General features: G+C 32.3%; 1 non-coding gene across 1 annotated transcript; it reads left to right on the forward strand.

Annotated features, from left to right (window-relative positions):
• The first annotated feature begins 4,944 nt into the window (after positions 1–4,944).
• Positions 4,945–5,018, forward strand: TRNAW-CCA (transfer RNA tryptophan (anticodon CCA)). The gene has a single exon. It is a non-coding gene; the product is annotated as a tRNA-Trp (tRNA).
• The last annotated feature ends 1,488 nt before the right edge of the window (positions 5,019–6,506 follow it).

The raw sequence follows: 6,506 nt of genomic DNA on the forward strand, positions 1-6,506 counted from the left end.
GTAAACAGACCAAAACTAATCTTTCTTGAAAAATAGAAGAAAAAAGCCCTTTGTTAGAAGGAGCCCACTATGAAAAAAGATGAGGGCTGTAATCTACACATTGATTCTTTTTTTTCGCGATTTTTGGTAAACCGTATGCATCAAAAGGTGCGCGTACGGTTCCTAAGGATACAATTTTATCCTAATCAACCGACTTTATCGAGAAAGATTACTTTTTTTAGGCCAAGAGGTTGATAGCGAGATCTCGAATCAACTTATTGGTCTTATGGTATATCTTAGTATAGAGGATGATATCAAAGATCTGTATTTGTTTATGAACTCTCCCGGAGGGTGGGTAATACCCGGAGTAGCTATTTATGATACTATGCAATTTGTACGACCAGATGTACAGACAATATGCATGGGATTAGCCGCTTCAATGGGATCTTTTATTCTGGTCGGAGGAGAAATTACCAAACGTCTAGCATTCCCTCATGCTCGGCGCCAATGAGTTTTGTATTTGAGAGAAAAAAGAAGACTATGCCTTCGCGATATGAAATATGACTATTAAGTAATAATAGCATGGCATTTTGAATTCGATATGAGAAATCTTTTTTTTTTTCAAAATTCAAAAACTATTAGATTATATATTGAAAGAGTAGTATGAGATAAGGGGCATTTCCGATTTTATCTGATCTATCGGAAATCTCTTGCAGCGTCACAAACTTTTTTGTTTTCACGCCAGAAGGCTAATTATGTTATGAAAGAATACAAAAAAAAGAAACTTTGGGATTGCTGAATAAAAGACTAAATAAATAAAATATATAAATATAAAGCAACGGAGCCATCATAGTATTTTTTAACTACTCCAAAAAAGGAAGGATGGTTATTGGATTATTTACCAATCAGGGTCTGGTCTGATAGATCCTATTTTTTCTGTTTCTTGGATGGGAGGTAAAAGCGAATTCCATTGTAGAGCCGTATGCAATGCGAAAAAGATGCCTGTACGGTTGTTCAATTCTATCTTGTTTTTAGTATTATTATTCTTTATTTTATTTCTTCTCTTTGATTTATCTTCGAGATAGAAGAACCATTTATTATGTTATATAATCAGGGTAATGATCCATCAGCCTGCTAGTTCTTTTTATGAGGCACAAACGGGAGAATTTATCCTGGAAGCGGAAGAACTGTTGAAGTTACGCGAAACCATCACAAGGGTTTATGTACAAAGAACGGGCAAACCCTTATGGGTTGTATCCGAAGACATGGAAAGAGATGTTTTTATGTCAGCAACAGAAGCCCAAGCTCATGGAATTGTTGATGTTATAGCGGTAGAATAAAAAATAGCAGGGATTTCGCGCAAATATGCCATTTTCAATTTTCTCTTCTTATATTTAATATATCTATTAATATAGAAGTAATGCCTAATCATCCGGTTAGGATCGATCTAAACCAACTCATTATGTATACGAGTCAACATGCCAACTATTAAACAACTTATTAGAAAGACAAGACAGCCAATCAGAAATGTCACGAAATCCCCCGCCCTTGGGGGATGTCCTCAGCGACGAGGAACATGTACTAGGGTGTATGTGTGACTCGTTCAGAGCATGGACTGGGACAAAAGAAAAGAACCAATTTTTCCAGTATCAGTGGTCAGTACCAATAAATAGGATAAAATGGAAGAAACTCCATTCACTATCTAAAAAGGATCTATGATATCCTTCTATTGTGTATCAAATTTTATGGTTTCTATTGGTATAAATCCCAACCGTCTCAATTTCAATTTAAGATGAAAAAGAATTTCCCATGGTAGCAAATGGTTATCCACTAAGCAGGGGAAAGACTATTAAAATGAAAAGGCAGAAAGATTATGCCCTACTCTTGCAACAACGGACTAACAGGGTCAGCCTACACAGCTATTCTTCATAATTAAATATCGTTACTGTATAGGTAGATCTCATTGTGAAAGACTGATTACTGGATAATTCATGGGTAGAGCCAAAAGTGTGAACTGTACAAGTTAACAATAGCATTGATTAATGAAAGAAGGGGCTCCGGTGTATAGAGGGGGACCTCGCCGTTAAAAAAGTAACCATAGAAACGATGGAACCCACGATTTTTTTATCCATTTAGATTTTACTACTTTTGTTTTTCTTTTTTTATTTAATATGCTTTTTTTAATATCTAGTTTTTAATATCTAGTATCACTATCAATACAATTTCTTATTCGCAGTGAAATGCCCAGAAAAAAAGAAAAAATTCGTGGTCGGGAAGGTTATAGTAGCAAAAGCATTGGAGTTTTTAGTTTATACATTGGAAGAATCCGTTTGTTATTAATAAACTAGGAAGGGAAAATGGAATAACTGAAAGAAAGGAAATCAATTAGTTATTCATCGAAGTTTCATTTATTCAATGACCAGAATTAAACGAGGATATATAGCTCGGAGACGTAGAACAAAAATTCGTTTATTTGCATCAAGCTTTCGAGGGGCTCATTCAAGACTTACTAGAACTATTACTCAACAGAAAATAAGAGCTTTGTTTTCGGCTTATCGGGATAGAGGTAGGCAAAAGAGAGATTTTCGTCGTTTGTGGATTACTCGGATAAATGCAGTAATTCGCGGTAAAGGCATATACTATAATTATAATAGATTAATACACAATCTGTACAAGAGGCAGTTGCTTCTTAATCGTAAAATACTTGCGCAAATAGCTATATTAAATAGAAATTGCCTTTATATGATTTCCAATGAGATTCTAAAATAAGTATATTTGGAAGGAATTCATCGGAATGTTTTAAATTTAAAATGGAGTTCACTGGAGAATTAACTCCGGGAAGGTAGAATAGAAATTAGTATGATAAAATATAATAATAAAGTCGTCAAAATGAACAAACAACACGTTTAATAAAAAAAGATTTATTCTTTTTTTCTTATGATAATACGACAATAAAATATGGATTCGCGAATTTTTCGAACAAAATATCAATCCGCCTTTGAATTCGTATTGGAATTTTGATTCAAGTGAAGAGTAAGCCTATTCTTTTTGATTCTAAGACCAGTAGTTCTGGTGGTCGACTCACCCCTTTCAAATTGTTTCTCATTATTAAGAAAAGGTAACAAAGATAAAATACGAGCTTGCTTTATAGCAATAGTAATTAATCGTTGTTGTTTTAAGTTTAATCTATTCACCCGTCTAGATAATATCTTTCCTTGTTCACTAATAAATCGACTAATTAAACTCATGTTTCTATAATCAATTCGATCCCCCGAGCCAATCGGGGGCAAACGCCTACGAAAAGATCGCTTGGATTTAAAATAGAGTCGCTTGGATTTATCCATGATTTGTTTCTTCCTTATCCCGAAAATCCTATTTCAATGGGGGATTTTGTTTTGTTTATCTTTAAATATATATATATATATATATAATATGTCATTTTTAATCTTCCTTGGAAGGGTGACATACAAGCGATCGGATCGGTTCGATTTATTTCTTTATCTCCCCATGAATTGTATGTTTGTAACAAAAGGGACAGAATTTTAGCAATTCCAATCGACTAGGCGTATTATGTCGATTCTTTTGAGTAATATATCTGGAAATACCAATACTCATTGATTCCTTATTAGCACCATTTCGATTAGCACTATTTCGAGTACAATTGGTACATTCCAAAATAACGGTTACTCGAACATCTTTACCCTTGGCCATGAACCTCCTTTGGATTTTTGATTCACCCAACTATTCTATTTTCCGATCCAAAGAGAAGAAAGGAACGAAAAAAAATAGAAGTTGCTAACTCGAAATCAAATTCTGAAAGATTTCGTTGAAATCAAGATAGTAATAAAAAAGTATTAATAAGTAATACAATGATTTCTAACTAGATTTATAATCCTAGTATAGTATTTCATTTTTCATTTAAGTATTTTGTATGATATTGTTGACCCGGCCATCAATTTCCATTTCCGTTCTCATTCTCTTATCTTATTAATTAAATTTAAATTAGAGTCCCGGCCCGAGTTCCGAGTTTTACTGAAGTTGAATCCACTTTTATTCTTTCTCTTTTCGAACTTATTCTAATTTTAAAAATTAGAAAAGTAAAGAAGGGAAGGGGAGGGATTAGTCACAGATATTTGATTATATCTCTAATTTTCTTCACCCCTTCCCATATCAATAACTATAACTAGAACTAGAATTAAAAAAGGGAAAATATCAACGCATCCGGGAATAAACGATTGATCTCTATCAATAGACCCGCTAAAGACCCGAACCATAGAGTTACTTACTACCGGTGCCGCGGAGAGATATGTTTTTAGATCTCGCATTTTAAATACTCCTTCTTTATTGTAATTTGTAATACATATATGATCAGACGGTAGGTGTAGTTAATGATCACTTGTATTTGTATGCGGAATCCTAATTCAAATTGAAATGTACAATGATTCAGTAGCTATTCCTTTTCTTAAAAAAAAAATACGCCTTTTTCTGTCCCAGCATTCCCCAAAAATATTCTATTCATTTTTTTAAGCGGGTTTAATTATACGTTACGTATGTGTATAAGCCTTTTATTATAATTAATTATTTATTAGAATGAAATATTAAATATATGTTCTATGATATGAGATAAAAAAGAAGAAATGACAAGATAATTTTTGTATATGAATGGAGAAAATAAAGATGTGGAAAACAATACAGGTATTCTCTACAATGACACTGTCGACCAATGAAAGGGATGTAGCGCAGCTTGGTAGCGCGTTTGTTTTGGGTACAAAATGTCACGGGTTCAAATCTGTCATCCCTACCTATTACTTATCTTATGAGCCGTAACGAGGGATTAATTGAAATCGATTAAAATTGGGTATAATCAATCTTTCATTTTACAATATTCTATATATTAATTTTACGATATTCTATATAATAGTAGATGCATGCAAAAATATATTAGGGTTACAAAATATTTATGAAGCGCTCTTAGTTCAGTTCGGTAGAACGTGGGTCTCCAAAACCCGATGTCGTAGGTTCAAATCCTACAGAGCGTGATTCCATTCTTGTTATTCTTAGGTCGAAAATTACAATGAAATAGGAGGTCAATCAAAAAAAGAGATATTAATTAATCAAAGGTCCAACTGATCGCCACGTCTGTATTGTAAATATGCAGTTACAAATAATCCAGCCAAAGTAATAGGAATTAGACCTAAGACAATTCCAAATAGCAAAACTTCAATCATTTCATTTGTTTGAAAGGGGAAGGGAGAGGTAATATCTATTCTTAAATATTAATTCGTATTGCACATGAATCTCAATGAACAAGAATTGGAAATTGACACGGTAAGAAACTATAGAATATATGAAATACCACAGAAAAATTTCTTTTTTTATGAATTGTTCATTCAATTAATTTCAAATAAGACGTATCTTGTTTAAACTGATAAATAGAACTGAAGTTATAGTTAAAACCGCTAGTAGAAAACCGAAATAACTAGTTATGGTAGGCATAAAGAGTCTAAATGAAATATGTTCTTTTTTTATACATATGTTTATAAAGCACTTCCCTAAATTTCAATTTTAGTTTTGAAAGATACAAACAAGGATAAGCAAAAATACCAATTGAAAGAATAAGTTCAATTGAAAGTTTTTGATTCAGCAATTATTATCATTATAAATTATAGACAGTAATAATAAAAATAGAGTGACATAGGTAATAAATCAACTCATCATCTGTGATATCTAACCATCCCGTGATTCTAAATCAACGGATTAGATTCATTGTGCAACTCTTAAAACTAATATTACTATACTAATATTAACTATACTAATATTATTATTTATAATTTATAATTATAAATAATAATAAACTGTGTTGGGCAACTTCATTCTATTATTGTATCGAATATATTGTGTATTTTCGAACCAAGAATGACCTTATAGTATAATGCCCTTTACTTTATTACTTTCCCTTTTTTTTACTTTAATTTGAACTCATTAGATTCAGTAGTAGGTTCATTCACATAATCTCTCGAATGAGAAGAAAAAGAGTTTCGAACGATTAGATCCTGTTCCTTAAAAATGAAAAAACAAAAAAAGGGGGTGGGGTTCCAACAAAAAATATCTTCTACAACTACAAAAATAAAGAGTATTTCTAGATTTCGCATCTAATTGAATTGTAGAAGAATATGATAATCTCCCTCGTGAATTATTCGAAAGCAACCCGTCGTATTGACATTTTATCCGATTTTCAGTTTCTAATCCGAAACCAATAATGGGGAGAACCTTTATACTACTACATACAAGAATTTTAGAAATTTTCTATTGAATGATATATAACATCGACAAGTAACAATAAAATAAAAAAAAGAAATTATCTAGCACTCCATTTCGATACTGATTGTGAAATTGCGTTGCTGTGTCAGAAGAAGGATAGCTATACTGATTCGGTATACTCTAAAGACACCCTTGGTACACTATTGACGATCTCACAAAGATCCAATTTCAGTGAATTCCCATTTACTGATCTCATCTTTTACGGA

The sequence above is a fragment of the Corylus avellana genome, unplaced genomic scaffold (assembly GCF_965113065.1).
Source record: "Corylus avellana unplaced genomic scaffold, dhCorAvel1.hap1.2 HAP1_SCAFFOLD_71, whole genome shotgun sequence".
NCBI lineage: Eukaryota > Viridiplantae > Streptophyta > Magnoliopsida > Fagales > Betulaceae > Corylus > Corylus avellana.